Raw genomic sequence first — 19,789 nt, 5'->3', positions numbered from 1 at the left:
TGAGGTTGATCCTGTATTGGGGATTTAGATGATTCTGCATTGCAGATCAGGAGAATCATTGATTTGGGATGAGAATGAGTCTGGATTGAGGATGATCCTCGATTGGGGAGTGGGAATTTGGGGATGAGTACATTCCTGGAATAGGGATGTGGGTGATCCTGGATTGAGGATGAGGAAGAAGGTGTAACTGGTGTTATCAGCAAGTTTGCGGATGACACGAAGATGGCTGGAATTGCGGATAGCGAAGAGCATTGTCGGGCAATACAGCAGGATATAGATAGGCTGGAAAATTGGGCGGAGAGGTGGCAGATGGAGTTTAATCCGGATAAATGCGAAGTGATGCATTTTGGAAGAAATAATGTAGGGAGGAGTTATACAATAAATGGCAGAGTCATCAGGAGTATAGAAACACAGAGGGACCTAGGTGTGCAAGTCCACAAATCCTTGAAGGTGGCAACACAGGTGGAGAAGGTGGTGAAGAAGGCATATGGTATGTTTGCCTTTATAGGACGGGGTATAGAGTATAAAAGCTGGAGTCTGATGATGCAGCTGTATAGAACGCTGGTTAGGCCACATTTGGAGTACTGCGTCCAGTTCTGGTCGCCGCACTACCAGAAGGACGTGGAGGCATTGGAGAGAGTGCAGAGAAGGTTTACCAGGATGTTGCCTGGTATGGAGGGTCTTAAGCTATGAGGAGAGATTGGGTAGACTGGGGTTGTTCTCCTTGGAAAGACGGAGAATGAGGGGAGATCTAATAGAGGTATACAAGATTATGAAGGGTATAGATAGGGTGAACAGTGGGAAGCTTTTTCCCAGGTCGGAGGTGACGATCACGAGGGGTCACGGGCTCAAGCTGAGAGGGGCGAAGTATAACTCAGACATCAGAGGGACGTTATTTACACAGAGGGTGGTGGGGGCCTGGAATGCGCTGCCAAGTAGGGTGGTGGTGGCAGACACGCTGACATCATTTAAGACTTACCTGGATAGTCACATGAGCAGCCTGGGAATGGAGGGATACAAACGATTGGTCTAGTTGGACCAAGGAGCGGCACAGGCTTGGAGGGCCGAAGGGCCTGTTTCCTGTGCTGTTCTTTGTTCTTTGACTGATTTTGATTTGAGGATGAGTTGATTGGGGATGGCGATAATACTGGCTGGGCAATGAGGATGATCCTATACTTCAGGTAATGAATATCCTGAATTGAGGATGAGCATGATCCTGGATTGGGAATCAGAACAATCCTGGATACAGGATGAGGATGATCTTGTATTGAGGACAATCCCTGATTGGGGATGAGGATGATTCTGTGGATGAGTGTGATTCTTGACTGGTGGTGGTCCTGGATTGGGGATGAGGGGTGCTGCTACATTGAAAGTGAGCACAATCCTGGGTAAGGGATTTGGATGCTTGCAGACTGGAGATGAGGATGTGGAAGATTTTGGATTGTAGGTGAGGATATTCCTGGATTTGGGATGCTGCTGCTCTTGTACCATCAGGAACCCGCCCAAAACGGGCACAACATCAATTCGAATAATTCTGCCTGTATTTTAATCCACTTAACAAGCTGCATGCCCCACTTTACCAACACGTCTGCCTTTACCCCCGCCCCGCGTTTGCCCAATCCAGATCGGTCTGGAACAGACATGCTCTATAAAAGTCCGATTCTGGCACTCCATTAGTGAGGGGTTAGTGAGGAGGTAAGTGTCTACTGTCGGACGGCTCTGTGCTGCTCACAGGGGGGTCCTTTCGTGGCGGCCATGTTGAGTTTCAGGTCGGGAGGGCTCTGCAAGTGTGTGGAGCGGTGGGGGGCTGTTGCTCAGCACTGACTTGGGTCCAAGGATGCTGCTGGGACCTAGTGCACCCAGCACTCTTCCAGTTGGGGGATGTGCTGGAAGCCCTTTGAAATGGCAGTGTTGCAGCCTCAGGACTTTTCAAGCAGCAGTGTCTGTGCTCATTACTGCATGAGTTCCGGGTGTGTGTTACTGAGGGGAGGATGGGGGGAGGGCTGTATACATAGAAACATAGAGGATAGGATCAGGAGGAAGCCATTTGGCCCTTTGAGCCTGCTCCACCATTCATTACAATCATGGCTGATCATCCAACTCAATACCTAATCCTCTTTCTTCCCCATAACCTTTGATCCCATTCACCCCAAGTGCTATATCTAGCCACCTCTTGAATACATTCAATGTTTTGGTATCAACTACTACCTGTAGTAATGAATTCCACAGGTTCACCACTCCTTGGGTGAAGAAATGTCTCCTCACCTCCAGGGGGTTAGCTTATGAGGAGAGATTGAGTAGATTGGGCCTGTGCTCGTTGGAGTTTAGAAGGCTGAGGGGAGATCTTATAGAGACATATAAGATAATGAAGGGGCTAGACAGGGTAGAGGCAGGGAGATTCTTTCCACTCAGAAAGGAAACAAGAACTAGGGGACACAGCCTCAAAATAAGGGGGAGTCAGTTTAGGACAGAGTTGAGGAGGAACTTCTTCTCTCAGAGGGTAGTGAATCTCTGGAATTCTCTGCCCATTGAAGTAGTGGAGGCTACCTCGTTAAATATGTTTAACTCACAGGTAGATAGATTTCTGATCAATAAGGGAATTAAGGGTTATGGGGAGTGGGCGGGTAAGTGGAACTAAACCACTATCAGATCAGTCATGATCTTATTGAGCAGGCTCGAGGGGCTAGATGGCCGACCTCTGCTCCTATTTCTTATGTTCTTATCCTAAATGGTCTACCCCCAATCCTCAAACTGTGACCCCTGGTTCTGGACTCCCCCACCATTGGGAACATCCTCCCTGCATCTATCCTGTCAGAGTTTTATAAGTCTCTATGAGATCCCCCCCCCTCATTCGTCTGAACTCCAGCGAAAACAATACTAACCTAGTCAATCTCTCCTCATACGTCAGTCCCACCAACCCCAGAATCAGCCTGATAAACCTTCGCTGAACTCCCTCGAGAGCAAGAATATCCTTCCTCAGAAAAGGAGACCACAACTGCACACAGTGAGCCTGCGCACGCCAGTGGGAGAAAGACTGCAGCCAGAGTGAGATTTAGCCAGAGTGAGGGTATCAGGAATTTGGAGCTGAGTGGGTAGCTATTAGTACTGTTTCTCTTTTTTTTCTCTTTAAAATTCAGGAGTTTAGTTAAAAGGTCAATAAGCAACTGACCCATTTAGTTAAGTGGCAGTTATCTGTCAATCAATTGAAGCCTGATGTGGAATCAGTCTGGATAGAAATAAGAAAGAGCAAAGGAAAGAAGTACTTGGAAAGAGTAATCTATACGTCCCCAAGCAGTAGTTTCGCAGTGGGGCACAGTATAAAACAGGAAATACTGGGGGCTTGCAAGAAAGGTACGGCAATAATCATGGGTGATGTTAATATGCACATAGATTGAAAGAATCAAGTTGGCAAGGCTAGTCTGGAGGCAGCGTTCACTGAATATATTAGAGATTGTTTCTTGGAACAGTATGTTGTGGAACCAACCAGGGAGCAGGCTACTCTGGATTTGGTATAGTGTAATGAGGAGGGATTAATTGATGACCTCATAGTTTAGGATCCTCTAGTGACCATAGTATGATAGAATTCAAAATTCAGTTTGGGGGTGAGAAAGTGGAGTCTCACTACATGGGCCTGAGGACAGATTTGGCCCGAGTAGAGTGGGCAGGAAGGTTAAAGGTCAGACAGTGGATGAGCAGCGGCAGCTGTTTAAGAAGATTCTCCAGTCCTCACAACTAAAAGACATCCCAGTGAGGAAGAAAGATGGTAATGGGGGTAAAAAACATCCATAAAAAACAAGGTGGTCCAGGACAATATAAAGACAAAATCTAAGGTACATCATATTGCAAAGGCCAGGAGCAGGCTGGAAAATTGGGAAACTTTCAAACATAAACAAAGGGTTACTAAAAAAGTAATAAAGAGAGCTAAGGCAAATGATGAAAGAAAACTAGTGCAAAATATCAAGAAGGATAGCAAAAGCTTCGATAGGGATATAAAAGGGAAGAGAGTCGCGAGGGTGAATGTTGGTCCCTTGGAAGATGAAACCGGAGAGTTAATAATGGGGAACACTGAAATGGCAGAGATGTTAAATCAATACTTTGCCTCAGTTTTCACAATGGAGGACACTACTGTTCCTATAGGAACGGGCAAGTCAGAGGTAATAGAAAGGGTAGAACTTGGAATAATCAACATTGATAGGGAGAAGGTACTCACCAAACTATTGGATTGAGGGCAGAGGGCTCCCCCTTGTCAACTCTACTAGTTACATCTTCAAAGAATTCCAACAGATTTGTCAAGCATGATTTCCCCTTCATAAATCCATGCTGACTCTGTCTGATCCTGCCACTGCTTTCTAAATGCTCTGCTATAAAGTCCTTGATAATGGATTCGAGAATTTCCCTCACTACCAACGTTAAGCTTACTGGTCTATAATTCCCTGTTTTCGCTCTACCTCCCTTTTTGAATATTGGAGTGACATTAGCTACTCTCCAATCTGCAGGGACTGTTCCAGAATCCAGAGTTGTGTTGCTAGGGAGCCAGTCGATGTGTTATAGTTGGACTTTCAGAAAGCATGTGACGAAACACTGCATTGGAGATTCAGCAAGATTAAAGCGCATGGGATTGTGGGAAGTGTATTGAGATGGACAGAAAACTGGTTGGCAGAGAGGAAACAAAGAGTAGGAATTAATGGGTCCTTTTAAAATTGGAAGGCAGTAACTAGTGGGGAATGGGGCAGGGGACTGTGTTGCTGGGGGGCATGTGGGGAAGAGATGAGCAGTGTGTGTTGCTAGGCTAGGGGCAAGCAGTGTTCCTGAACCTTGCCATGAGTCTCTCCTCTTCTCCAAATCCTCCCCCCTTTCAGATTGACGAGGTGGCTTTTGCAATGCAATGAATTGATCTTCCTGTTCTTTTGGTTGCTGCTGGAGCTGAGGAGGAGGAGCAGGAATATGAATTTTGGGTACAGGAGGCCCAGGCCTTACCACTTGCAGGAGTAGAGAGAGACAGCCACCGGAAGTAGGATGTGGCCGCCATTCACCCGGCGGGGGGGGAGGGCGGGGAGAGGGTGCAGGAGAAGGAGGGAGCGGAGACCCCGGCAGTTCCGCACACAAGTGTTGTTTGAACAAATGTCGGACACTGTGTGCCGCCAATGGCTTCCGCTCTAAAAGGAAACAGTGCAACAGCAACAGCTGTGCCACTTGTTGCAGGACCTGGCACCTCAGGGCAGGGGGTGGCACCCACTCTCGGTGGCTTTCAAATTGACGGCCGCTTTAAACTTTTATGCCACTGGCTCCTTCCAGACCCCCAGCGGCATTTGTGGCACTTCCCAGTCAGCTGTCCGCACCTGTGTCAAGGAGGTCACGGGTGCCCTGTATGCCCGGGCTGGCCAGAATATCAAATTTGGACCAGGCCCAGCAGGAAGTCCGGGTTGCAGGATTCGCAGCCATTGCGGCCAGACCTCATAAGCAGGGGGCTATGGACTGCGCCCACGTTGGTCTCAAGGCCCCAGTCAGGAATCCACAATGATTCATCAAGCTCCCTGAATGTGCCATTGGTTTGTGACCACAAGATGAATATCATGCACGTCTCCGCCAGACCCCCCGGCAGTGCGCATAACAGCTTCATTCTGAGGTCAGACATACTGGAGGCCTTTGCGGAGGACCCAGGCTGCAGGGATGGCTCGTGGCTGGCATGGGCTACTCGCTTCGGACTTGGCTGATGATGCCTGTGCGGAGGCCTGAGACTGAGGCAGAGACCCAGTATAATGAGGCCCATGTTGCCACCTGCGCAATAGTGGAGAGGTGTATAGGGCTCCTCAAAATGAGATTCTGGTGCCTGGATCACTTTGGCGGGGCCCTGGAGTACAACCCCGTGATTTCCTCCTGCATTGTGGTGATGTGCTGTGCCCTTCACAACATGGAGGAGGAGGAGGAGGATGTGCAGGCTGACCAGCTGGGCGTTGCTGGGGAGGAAGCCACGCAGCAGGAGGAGGAGGGGGGAGGACCACACCGAGCAACGCCACCCAGGCACAGGAGGGCTGGCAGCAAGAACCAGGTATGCGGGGGCATCAAGGGAGGCTCTGATCACCAGGTGCTTTGCTCACTAGGGGCCTGTGTTTCTGCACGTGGGTTCCATTCCACCCCCCCCACAAAGTCCGACTATCCCCTACAACAATATAACACCAAAGTGGCTGGCCTAGGTACGCTGTGTTCGCGAGTTTCTTTGGCAGGCAGGAGGGTGATGATGATTTGCTAAACACCATTATAATGGTGCCCTGGTGCAAACTAGTCTGACTCCTACCTGAGCTCTGCATCCATGCTGGCACCTGAGCCCACATCTGTCTGGTGGGTAACGGATCTGTAAACCCCCATACAGAGTCCTGGAGCAGATGGGGTGGGGGGGGGGGCGGGGGGTGGAAGAGGGAATCACTCATGGGTTCCGGGGAACCAATGGCTCAATTTTCTCAGTGACACAACATTGGGGGGCCTTCACAACTGACATCAACATGAAGGATCGCTCCAGCGACCATCAGGATAACAGCATCCCTGTTCAAGACAAATCTGAGACAAATTAGTCACAGATGGGTGATGAAAACACATTTATTGTTTATAAGTGTCTAAATAATAAGTGCTAACATAAAAATGTGAACAGAAAATGGTGCTTCAAAATCTATGTAACTCGTGCAGCCCTTCACCCGTGCCATCTCAGTGCAACTACAACTTCTGAACCTTATGTGGCCAACCACTACATCTCAGTGTCTTCCCAGAATGTACATTGGAGGGGGCTAGCTGCCTGCCTCGCCCCATTGCTTGTGATGCGTGTGGCGGGCGTCCTCTGGAGGCCCTGGAACTTGAGGGCACTGGCTGGCTTCCAGGTGTCTGGGACGTTTCCATGACAGCCTCTTCATCCCGCTGCCCTGAGATGCCCCGGTGTTAGGAAGGGGGGGGGGGGAGTCAGAAGGTGTAGCCACAGTCTCCTGGCTGGAAGGCCCCGACATGGGCTTGAGCCCTTCCTGTTCCCTCTTGTGGGCCCTGGGTCACTCCCAAGGGACAGCGGTGCTTCAGCAGTGAGCTCCAGAAGCTCCGGCATCACCTGGCCCTGCCAGTGTTGGAGGACCACCTGGGTTCTACCCATGGTGGTCGAGCCTTCTGCAATGACCATCTGAGTCGGGGGCCACTTGTCAATGACTGCAGCAAGTGCCCTCTGAGACTGGGCCACACTCTGCAGCCCCTTAGCCATGACCCTCTGCGACTGGGCCACGTTCTCAAGGGCTGCAGCCATAGCCCGCTGTGCCTCAGCGCTGTCCCGCTGGGTCTTGTGCAAGCTCTCGAGCCTCTCAGCCATGGGCCGCAGATACTCTAAGCCTGTTGAGTCCCTCAGCTGTGGCCAACTGTGACTCAGCCAAGACCCTCTGGGACTCCTCTATGGCCTACTGTGACTTGACCATAGCTTGGAGCCTGCCACTCATGGTGAGGATTCCCTGCCCCAGGCTTTCCACTGCGGGTGCCACCCTTGCAGTGTTGGCCTGGGAAGCAGGCAAGACAAGCAATAGCTGGTCCACCTGAAAATTTTGGGACTCCTCCCAACAGCCTCGCGGTTGGTCCAGTGTGGCCGTCAGCCCCTCCTGGATTCCCTGGCTCTGTTGCTGCATCTCCAGCAGCTGAGGGAGAAGTGATCTCAGAGGCCCAGCATGTAGCCTGGGGCCAGCTGAGTCCACACCTCCGGCAGGCCCCTGCATGACAGAGGCCTCGGACATTCCCTCCTCCACCCGATGTACATCAACAGATGTGTCGTACTTACCAGAGAGTGAGCCAGAAGCCTCACCACTAACTGGACCCACCAATGTGAGAGTATCTGGGATGGTGAGTTGTGAGGTGGATGCTGATGCCAAACCTTTTGAGTTCCCTTCACCAGCTTCCTCCGAGGAGTCTTTGGATGTCAGTCTCAGGATGGGCGGGAACTACAGTACACAATACAGGATACAAGGTTAAGTGCAAGGGAGGGAGAGGAATCTGGCATGCCAGACAGTTGCTTGACATTTCTCCATTGAACATAGAACAAAGCACAAAGAAAAATACAGCACAGCAACAGGCCCTTTGGCCCTCTAAGCTTGCACCGACCATGCTGCCCGACTTAACTAAAACCCCCTACCCTTCCGGGGACCATATCCCTCTATTCCCATCCTATTCATGTACTTGTCAAGACGCCCCTTAAAAGTCACTACCGTATCCGCTTCCACTACCTCTCCCGGCAATGCATTCCACGCACCCACTACTCTCTGTGTAAAAGATCTGCCTCATACATCTCCTTTAAATCTTACCCCTCGCACCTTAAACCTGTGCCCCCCTAGTAATTGACTCTTCCACCTTGGGAAAAAGCTTCTGACTATCCACTCTGACCTTGCCTCTCATAACCTTGCAGACTTCGATCAGGTCAGCCCCTCAATCTCCGTCGCTCCAATGAGAACAAACCAAGTTTCTTCAACCTCTCCTCATAGCTAATGCCCTCCATACCAGGCAACATCCTGGTAAGTCTTTTCTGTACCCTCTCCAAAGCCTCCACATCCTTCTGGTAGTGTGGCAACCAGAATTGAACACTATATTCCAAGTGCGGCCTAACTAAGGTTCTATAAAGCTGCAACATGACTTGCCAGTTTTTAAACTCAATACCCCGGCTGATGAAGGCAAGCGTGCCGTATGCCTTCTTGACTACCTTCTCCACCTGCATTGCCACTTTCAGTGACTTGTGTACCTGTACACCCAGATCACTTTGCCTATAGTCAGCATGGTTTTGTGGCAGGTAGGTCGTGCCTTACTAACCTTATTGAGTTTTTTGAGAAAGTGACCAAGGAGGTGGATGGGGGCAAGGCAGTGGACGTGGTATATATGGATTTTAGTAAGGCGTTTGATAAGGTTCACCATGGTAGGCTTCTGCAGAAAATGCAGATGTATGGGATTGGGGGTGATCTAGGAAATTGGATCAGGAATTGGCTAGCGGATAGGAAACAGAGGGTGGTGGTTGATAGTAAATATTCATCATGGAGTGCGGTTACAAGTGGTGTACCTCAGGAATCTGTTTTGGGGCCACTGCTGTTTGTAATATTTATTAATGATCTGGATGAGGGTATAGTTGGGTGGATTAGCAAATTTGCTGATGACACCAAAGTCGGTGGTGTGGTAGACAGTGAGGAAGGGTGTCGTAGTTTGCAGGAAGACTTAGACAGGTTGCAAAGTTGGGCCGAGAGGTGGCGGATGGAGTTTAATGCGGAGAAGTGTGAGGTAATTCACTTTGGTAGGAATAACAGATGTGTTGAGTATAGGGCTAACGGGAGGACTTTGAATAGTGTGGAGGAGCAGAGGGATCTAGGTGTATGTGTGCATAGATCCCTGAAAGTTGGGAATCAAGTAGATAAGGTTGTTAAGAAGGCATATGGTGTCTTGGCGTTTATTGGTAGGGGGATTGAATTTAGGAGTCGTAGCGTTATGTTGCAACTGTACACAACTCTGGTGCGGCCGCACTTGGAGTACTGTGTGCAGTTCTGGTCCCCACATTACAGGAAGGATGTGGAGGCTTTGGAGAGGGTGCAGAGGAGGTTTACCAGGATGTTGCCTGGTATGGAGGGGAGATCCTATGAGGAGAGGCTGAGGGATTTGGGATTGTTTTCGCTGGAAAGGCGGCGGCTAAGAGGGGATCTTATTGAAACATATAAGATGATTAGAGGTTTAGATAGGGTGGATAGTGATAGCCTTTTTCCTCTGATGGAGAAATCCAGCACGAGGGGGCATGGCTTTAAATTGAGGGGGGGTAGTTATAGAACCGATGTCAGGGGTAGGTTCTTTACCCAGAGGGTGGTGAGGGATTGGAATGCCCTGCCAGCATCAGTTGTAAATGCGCCTAGTTTGGGGGCGTTTAAGAGATCCGTAGATAGGTTCATGGACGAAAAGAAATTGGTTTAGGTTGGAGGGTCACAGTTTTTTTTTTTAACTGGTCGGTGCAACATCGTGGGCCGAAGGGCCTGTTCTGCGCTGTAATGTTCTATGTTCTATGTTTCTATGTTCTATCAATACTCTTAAGAGTCCTACCATTTACTGTATATTTCCTATCTGTATTAGACCTCCCAAAATGCATTACCCCACATTTGTCCGGATTAAACTCCATCTGCCATCTCTCCACCCAAGTCTCCAACTGATCTATATCCTGCTGTATCCTCTGATGGCCCTCATCACTATCCGCAAATCCAACAACCTTTGTGTCATCCGCAAACTTACTAATCAATCCAGTTACATTTTCCTCCAAACGCACCCTTCCACTGCTACCCTCTGTCTTCTTTGACCGAGTAAGAAGTTTAACAACACCAGGTTAAAGTCCAACAGGTTTATTTGGTAGCAAAAGCCACACAAGCTTTTGGAGCCCCAAGCCCCTTCTTCAGGTGAGTGGGAATTCTGTTCTGAATAATGGTTGGAATGCGAATACTTACAGCTAATCAAGTCTTTAAGAAACAAACAATGTAATGCATTCCAACCATTATTCATGTAAATTGAGTTTGTGTCTTTATATGCCCTGTTTGTGAACAGGATTCCCACTCACCTGAAGAAGGGGCTTGGGGCTCTGAAAGCTTGTGTGGCTTTTGCTACCAAATAAACCTGTTGGACTTTAACCTGGTGTTGTTAAACTTCTTACTGTGTTTACCCCAGTCCAAAGCCGGCATCTCCACATCACTTCTTTGACCGAGCCAGTTTTGTATCCACCTTGCCAGCTCACCTCTGATCCCATGTACATCTCATTGTACATCTCCTTTAAACCTTGATCCTCGCACCTTAAACCCATGCCCCCTAGTAATTGCCTCAAATTGAGTGGAAGATTGACAGATGCTCACTTCTCGACTCCAGCCTGACCATGCTGTCACTGACAGCTTGGATGTCATCCTCTCTGGACATCTACAGCACCTGCTCCCCAAAGGGGGTGAGGACCCGGAGGTCTCGTTCACCACCCCTGTCTTCGCCCTCTCATGGGCGTTATGGCCATTCTTCTCCTGTGGGGACAGAAGCAGTCATGAAAGAAATTATGGCGTGACTCCGACAGAGTATCATGGGATGGCTCTCAAAAGGCAAGCGCAGTGATACTCTTTGGGGAGGAGGGGGGGGGGGGGAGGAAAAAGGAGATGCTCAGGGGTCAGGGGCTGCAAGCATGCAGGGTGCTGGCAGTGTGGGGGCTCTGGGGGTCATTTGGGGGAAGATGCTAGAGGTTGAGCACTCACCCTTGCTGCCCGGATCAGGTCATTGTCCTTTTTGCAGCACTGCTTTACTGTTCTGGGCCAGTGCCATGGCGCTAACCAAGGCAGCAACTGCCTCCCAGGCTGCTTTGCGTCACCTCCCCTGGGTCTGTATCCTGCTGGGGGGAAGAGGGTGTCCCGCCTTGTCTCTGCAGCATCCAGCAAATTGCTGAAGTCACCCTCAGTGAATCTGGGCGCTGGCTTCTTTGCCATTTTTCCTGCACTGCCTGCCTGCCTGTCCATCCTCGGGGGTTTTTATGGAGCTGCCCCTTGTTCGGGCAGGTCAGCTGCAGGCAGTTTGGGAGAGCACTCCAGCAAGTCAAATGCAGTTTGCTTGTTAGCAATCCATCATTAAAGAAGAAATAGCAGGCCATCTGGATAAGAATGGTTCGATTAAGCAGACACAGCATGGATTCATGAGGGGAAAGTCGTGCTTGACGAACTTGTTGGATTTTTATGAAGATGTGACTAGTGCGGTTGACGGAGGGGAACCGGTGGATGCGGTGTTTTTGGATTTCCAAAAGGCGTTTGATAAGGTGCCTCACAAAAGGTTGCTGAAGAAGATTGGGTCACACGGAGTTGGGGGTAGGGTGTTAGCGTGGATTGGGGATTGGCTATCTGACAGGAAGCAGAGAGTTGAAATAAATGGGTGCTTTTCTGGTTGGCGGATGGTAACTCGTGGCGTGCCGCAGGGATCGGTACTGGGGCCTCAACTATTTACCATTTATATAGACGATCTGGAGGAGGGGACTGAGTGTAGGGTAACAAAAGTTTGCAGACGACACAAAGATAAGTGGAAAAGTGAATCGTGTGGAGGGCGTAGAAGGTCTGCAGAGAGATTTGGACAGGCTGAGTGAGTGGGCGAGGATCTGGCAGATGGAGTATAACGTTGACAAATGCGAGGTTATTCACTTTGGAGGAAATAATAGCAAATTAGATTATTATCTAAATGGAGAAAAATTACAACATGCTACTGTGCAAAGGGACCTGGGGGTCCTTGTGCATGAGACACAAAAACTCAGTCTGCAGGTGCAACAGGTGATCAAGAAGACAAATGGGATATTCGCCTATATCGCAAGGGGGATAGAATATAAAAGCAGAGATGTCTTGCTGCATCTGTACAGGGCATTGGTGAGGCCACAGCTGGAATACTGTGTGCAGTATTGGTCCCCTTATTTGTGGAAGGATATATTGGCCTTGGAGGGAGTGCAGAGAAGGTTCACCAGGTTGATACCGGAGATGAGGGGTGTTGATTATGAGGAGAGACTGAGCAGATTGGGTTTGTACTTGTTGGAATTTAGAAGGCTGAGGGGGGATCTTATAGAGACCTATAAGATAATGAAGGGGCTGGATAGGGTAGAGGTGGAGAGATTCTTTCCACTTAGAAAGGAAGCCAGAACTAGAGAGCACAGCCTCAAAATAAAGGGGGGTCAGTTTAGGACAGAGTTGAGGAGGAACTTCTTCTCTCAGAGGGTGGTGAATCTCTGGAATTCTCTGCCCACTGAAGTGGTGGAGGCTACCTCGTTGAATATGTTTAAATCACGGATAGATGGATTCCTGATCGGTAAGGGAGTTAGGGGTTATGGGGATCAGGCGGGTAAGTGGAACTGAACCACTTCAGATCAGCCATGGTCTTATTGAATGGCGGGGCAGGCTCGAGGGGCTAGATGGCCTACAGGAGAGATTGGAGAAACTGGGGTTGTTCTCCTTGGAAAGACGGAGGATGAGGGGAGACTTAATAGAGGTGTATAAAATTATGAAAGGCATAGATAGGGTGAACGGTGGGAAGCTTTTCCCCGGGTCGGTGGTGACGTTCACGAGGGGTCATAGGTTCAAGGTGAAGGGGGGGAGGTTTAACACAGATATCAGAAGGACATATTTTACACAGAGGGTCGTGGGGGCCTGGAATGTGTTGCCGGGCATGGTGGTGGAGGCGGACACACTGGGAACGTTTAAGACTTATCTAGACAGCTATATGAACGGAGTGGGAATGGAGGGATACAAAAGAGTGGTCTAGTTTGGACCAGGGAGCGGCGCGGGCTAATTGTTCTTTGTTTCTCGTTTCAAGGCTTCATTCTATGATCATCTTGCTGGTGCCAGTACAGAGCGAGACTGCGGATAGTTGGGAACCTGTCTCGGGGGCAGGGAATTCAGATGGTGTTCGTAAAGCAGAAGTGGAAATGAATAGGGTTGGGAAGCATTTTCTGATCAGGGCCAGTGTGATCTCCTGGACTCGTTTCGATCGCCTCAGGGGGTCGGAGAGGAATTTCCCAGATTTTTTTTTCCCCATATTGGCCCTGGGGTTTTCACTCTGGGTTTTCGCCTCTCCCTGGAGATCACATGGTCTGGAATGGGGGGGTGGGGGTGAGTTAATAGGTTGTGATGAACAAAGCATCGTAGCTGTGAGGGACAGCTCGGTGGATAGGATATTAGGATGTAGATAGGCTGGAAAATTGGGTGGGGATCCTGGATTCAGGATTCAATCCTGGACCGGGGAGCGGCGCGGGCTTGGAGGGCCGAAGGGCCTGTTCCTGTGCTGTATTGTTCTTTGTTCTTGTTGTTCTTTGTCCTGCTCCTATTTCTTATGTTCTTATGTTTTTATTGAGGGGAAGGCAAGGGAGCACTTGCAGGTGTGCTGCTGGGGGGTGGGGTGGTGGCTGTGCCTCTATGAGGATTGGGGGCAGGGGAGAGGGAGGTGTCATACAACCATTGGAGTCAGTGGAGATGGGGGCCATGTGCAGGTGGGTCTCTGGGTGGGTCGCGAGGGTGGGCCGCTGCTATTCTGTCTGTGGTGGGGTTTGGGGGTAAGAGGGTCAGTAACTTTGGGTGGGGTCCAATATCCGTGGGGACCTTGGGAGGCATTATCCGGCCTGGGAGGGATCTGGCAGGGGAGCGGCATTATTTTTTTGCGCGTGTGCAGTTGGAGGCTCCGATCGGAGCTACAGGGTTTTGGGCACGTTAAGCCCCACCCACAGGTTTCTGCAGCAAGAATCGGACTCGCTGAAAATTTTGCAGGCAGGCGCATGGGGGCCTAAAAACGTGCCCAAAAGACAGATCTGAAACTCTCCCAGTTTCAAGTCCGCCCAGCACTTAGACAAAAAATGGTAAAATACCGCCCAGTGCCTCAGGTTTTTACTATTCCCTGCGGCAGGGAATTCATCCTGATTTTGGCACCTATCGTATGCGAATCCCTACAGTGTTTGCTTTCTCAACAGTTACAAACATTGCCATTCATCTCAGTTTCAGCCCCATGTTCCACAGATGTTTCCTCACTCTATCTCATTGTGTCTCTTCGCAAATGTTGGTTCCAATGTGAACGGCTCCATTTTTCTGGCATTTTTAAAGAGAAAGTAGTGATGGAATTTTGAAGATGTGTCTAGTTGAAGGGAAATGAGAATACAAACGTCCTGGGGATGGAACAAACAGTAGGTTAATTTACTTTTGTACTCATTTGACCTAATTGATGTAATTGTCTCTGTTGCAATTTGTCTCCAATTTTATCAGTTTGACATCATTTTATTCTGTCGGCAACTCCGGCAATAACGAGAGAAACAAAATTGCTGTGCTTACATTGAATCGTTTTGTCGTTAGGGGGATACAAACCTTGTGTCCGCCCAAACAATCCATCCTCAGAGTCTGACACCTTTGCCCCCTCTATTAGTCTGGCGTTGCATCATTTCAGAGATCCACATGTCCATCCTAGATCTGAAAACCGTGCAAGAAATGTGCTCTCAGAGCTCAGCACAACTAGAACATCAAACACACTGCTTTCAAAATAAATTCCAACATTCCATTTAACATTAAAATACTTTTGTAGTGTTTACTGCGTTCGCTCCCAAACCTCTGCTGACCCGCAGTTCTCAGCTTATCACATTTAGCAAATACTCGGAAGTAACGGTTTAGTGTGCAAAATATCATTACATTTTAAATACAAGCAATTCCACCTGCAACTACTTTGCACATTTACTGAATCTATCAATGTCTGTTTGCAACATTCACACTTTTTGCTGTGTCATCGAATGAATGTTGCCAGCGAGATTAGTAATGCCATTCTCGATTACTGCATCAAGTCATTCATAAAAATAGTGAAAGCCACTCTCTGGAACAGCAGATGCCAAATCCATTCATTTGAGGATACGGCTTCTGCCATTTCCTACCTCAGTAATTATGTTGTCTCCAATTCAACGCGTTCCAATGATCTCTCACTCCCACCCTAAAATATTTTTTTATAACTTACTCATGATCGACAGCTTGCAAACTCCTTGTTTATCTCTTCAATCTTCTTAAATATTGGAGTGATGAATTGTCGACACAAGGATCCAAATACTACTTTGACATAAGTTTGTGATAACACCACTCTTTGGCAGCATGCTTACCTGGAACTGATGATTCATTGTAGCCTTGCCCACCCGACTCCTCCTTCACCATTTTATACAATCATTCCATTTCACTGCAGGCTATCTCAATGCCAAGAACCTGTCCTATTGGCTGAACATCTTTGTCAGATTGATTGTTGCATTGTTCCCTGTCCTTGTCCGTGCAGATTTCCACATTATGTGTAGATTTTACATGCGTTATTACAAAAGCTGTCCCAGCTCCCTCCCCTAATACCATTATTCACATTGTGAGTGCAGATGCATTGCAATTCTCCCTTGGTCCTATTCACTGGTGATGGCAATCTCTGTGGCAATTCCAGTTGGTGGGTTTATATATTTTGCAAAGTGTAGATAGTGGAAAGTTCTCATTTATATTTCCAAATGATGTTGTTTTTAATGATTATCACTGTAGTATTTTCTGTTTCAATGACATATGATATTGACAGTCACTGAGGGAGATAATTAAAAAGGAATCCACGTTAAGAACAAAGAACAATACAGCACAGGAACAGGCCGTTCGGCCCTCCAAGCCTGCGCCGCTCATGTGCCCAACTAGACCATTCGTTTGTATCCCTCTATTCCCAGTCTGTTCGTGTGGCTATCTAGATAAGTCTTAAACGATCCCAGCGTATCCGCCTCAATCACCTTGCTTGGCAGTGCATTCCAGGCCCCCACCACCCTCTGTGTAAAATACGTCCCCCTGACATCTGTGTTGAACCTTGCCCCCCTCACCTTGAACCTGTGACCCCTTGTGTTCGTCACCTCCGACCTGGGAAAAAGCTTTCCACTGTTCACCCTATCTATGGGGAGCGTTTAAACTAGATTTGCAGGGGGGTGGGAACCAGAGTGCCAGAGCAGATAGTGGAGCAGGGGTAAAAAGACAGGTTAGTTCAAGCAAAATCACAAATGGAAGGGTAGAGTGTGGTGGAAATAATCTTTTGAGGTGTGTCTATTTCAATGCCAGGAGTATTGTGGTGAAGGCAGATGAGCTGAAGGCATGGATAGACACATTGAAATATGACATTATAGCCATTAGTGAAACTTGACTACAGGAGGGGCAGGACTGGCAGCTCAATGTTCCAGGGTTCCAATGTTTCAGGCGGGATAGAGGCAGAGGGATAAAAGGTGGGGGGGCGGCATTGTTGATCAGGGAAAATGTTACAGCGGTACTCAGGCAGGATAGATTAGGGAGCTTGTCTACAGAGGCCCTATGGGTGGAGCTGAGAAACAGGAAAGGTATGACCACATTAATGGGCTTGTATTATAGACCACCCAATAGTCAGCGAGAATTGGAGGAGCAAATCAGCGGAGAGATAGCTGACAACTGCAAGAAACACAAAGTTGTGATAGTAGGGGATTTTAATTTTCCACATATAGATTGGGACTCGCATACTGTTAAAGGTTTAGATGGGGTAGAGTTTGTAAAATGTGTTCAGGAGAATTTTCTACATCAGTATATAGAGGTGCCAACTAGAGAGGATGCGATATTGGATCTCCGAATGGGCAATGAGTTAGGGCAGGTGATGGATGTGAGTGTGAGGGAACACTTTGGATCCAGTGATCATAATGCCATTAGTTTCAACCTGATCATGGATAAGGATAGATCTGGTCCTCGGGTTGAAGTTCTGAACTGGAAAAAGGCCAAATTTGATGAAATCAGAAGGGATCTGGGAAGTGTAGATTGGCACAGGCTGTTCTCTGGTAAGGATGTAAATGGAAAGTGGGAGGCCTTCAAAGGAGAAATTTATTGAGTGCAGAGTTTGTATGTTCCTGTCAGGATTAAAGGCAAAGTAAATAGGAATAAGGAACCTTGGTTCTCGAGGGAGATTGTAACACTGATTAAGAGGAAGAGAGAGTTGTATGAAATGTACAGGCAGCAAGGAACAGATCAGATGCTCGAGGAGTATAAAAAGTGCAAGAAGCTACTCAAGAGGGAAATCAGGAGGGCTAAAAGAAGACATGAGGTTGCTTTGACAGACAGAGTGAAGGAAAATCCAAAGAGCTTCTATAGGTATGTTAGGAGCAAAAGGATAGTGAGGGATAAAATTGGTCCTCTTGAAGACCAGAGTGGTAGACTGTGTATGGAACCAAAAGAGATGGGGGAGATACTAAATGGTTTTTTTGCATCCGTATTTACTGAGGAAACGGGCATGGAGTCTACGGAAATAGGGCAAACTGGTAGGGAGGTCATGGAACCTTTACAGATTAAAGGGGAGGAGGTGCTCGCTGTCTTGAGGCAAATCAGAGTGGATAATTCCCTAGGACTGGACAGGGTATTCCCACGGACCTTGAGGGAAGCTAGTGTTGAACTTGCAGGGGCCCTGGCAGACATATTTAAAATGTCAGTATTCACGGGGGAGGTGCTGGATGATTGGAGGGTGGCTCATGTTGTTCCGTTGTTTAAAAAAGGTTCCAAAAGAAATCCGGGAAATTATCGGCCAGTAAGTTTGACGTCGGTGGTGGGCAAGTTATTGGAAGGTGTGATAAGGGATAGGATCTACAAATATTTGGATAGACAGGGGCTTATTAGGGAGAGTCAACATGGCTTTATGCGTGGTAGGTCATGTTTGACCAATCTATTAGAGTTTTTCGAGGAGGTTACCAGGAAAGTGGATGAAGGGAAGGCGGTGGATGTTGTCTACCTGGATTTCAGCAAGGCCTTTGACAAGGTCCCTCATGGGAGGTTAGTTAGGAAGGTTCAGTCGCTAGGTATACATGGGGAGGTAGTAAATTGGATAAGACACTGGCTCAATGGAAGAAGCCAGAGAGTGGTTGTGGAGGATTGCTTCTCTGAGTGGAGGCCTGTGACTAGTGGTGTGCTGCAGGGATCGGTGTTGGGTCCATTGTTGTTTGTCATCTATATCAATGATCTGGATGATAATGTGGTAAATTGGATCAGCAAGTTTGCTGATGATACAAAGATTGGAGGTGTAGTGGACAGTGAGGAAGGTTTTCAAAGCTTGCAGAGGGATTTGGACCAACTAGAAAAATGGGCTGAAAAATGGCAAATGGAATTTAACGCAGACAAGTGTGAGATATTGCACATTGGAAGGACAAGCCAAAGTAGAACGTACAGGGTAAATGGTAGGACTCTGAAGAGTGCAGTTGAACAGTGGGATCTGGGAATACAGGTACAGAATTCCCTAAAAGTGACGTCACAGGTGGATAGGGTCGTAAAGAGTGCCTTTGGTACATTGGCCTTTATAAATCGGAGTATCGAGTCTAAAAGTTGGAGTGTTATGGTAAGGTTATATAAGGCATTGGTGAGGCCGAATTTGGAGTATTGTGTACAGTTTTGGTCACCTAGTTACAGGAAGGATGTAAATAAGGTTGAAAGAGTGCAGAGAAGGTTCACAAGGATGTTGCCGGGACTTGAGAAGCTGAGTTACAGAGAGAGATTGAATAGGTTGGGACTTTATTCCCTGGAGCGTAGAAGATTGAGGGGAGATTTGATAGAGGTGTATAAGATTTTGATGGGTATAGATAGAGTGAATGCAAGCAGGCTTTTTCCGCTGAGGCTAGGGGAGAAAAGAACCAGAGGGCATGGGTTAAGGGTGAAAGGAGAAAAGTTTAAAGGGAATATTAGGGGGGGCTTCTTCACGCAGAGAGTGGTGGGAGTGTGGAATGAGCTGCCGGATAAAGTGGTCCGAGTGCAGGTCAGTGGGACTAGGCAAAAAATGGTTCGGCACAGACAAGAAGGGCCAAAAGGCCTGTTTCTGAGCTGTAATTTTCTATGCCCTTCATAATTTTATACACCTCAAATAGGTCGCCCCTCATCCTCCGTCTTTCCAGGGAGAACAACCCCAGTTTACCCAATCTCTCCTCATGGCTAAGACCCTCCATACCAGGCAACACCCTGGTAAACCTTTTCTGTAGTCTCTTCAAAGCCTCCACGTCCTTCTGGTAGTGTGGCGACCAGAACTGGACGCAGTATTCCAAATGTGGCCGAACCAACGTTCCATACAGGTGCAACATCATATGCCAACTTTTATATTCTATGCCCCATCCAATAAAGGCAAGCATGCCATATGCCTTCTTCGCCACCCTCTCCACCTGTGCTGCCACCTTTAACGATCTGTGGACTTGTACGCCCAGGTCCCTCTGTGTGTCTATACTCCTGATGGTTCTGCCATTTATTGTATAGCT

Source organism: Mustelus asterias, chromosome 27 (assembly GCF_964213995.1).
Source record: "Mustelus asterias chromosome 27, sMusAst1.hap1.1, whole genome shotgun sequence".
In the NCBI taxonomy this organism is placed as follows: domain Eukaryota; kingdom Metazoa; phylum Chordata; class Chondrichthyes; order Carcharhiniformes; family Triakidae; genus Mustelus; species Mustelus asterias.
Note: the sequence above shows the minus strand (reverse complement) of the source record.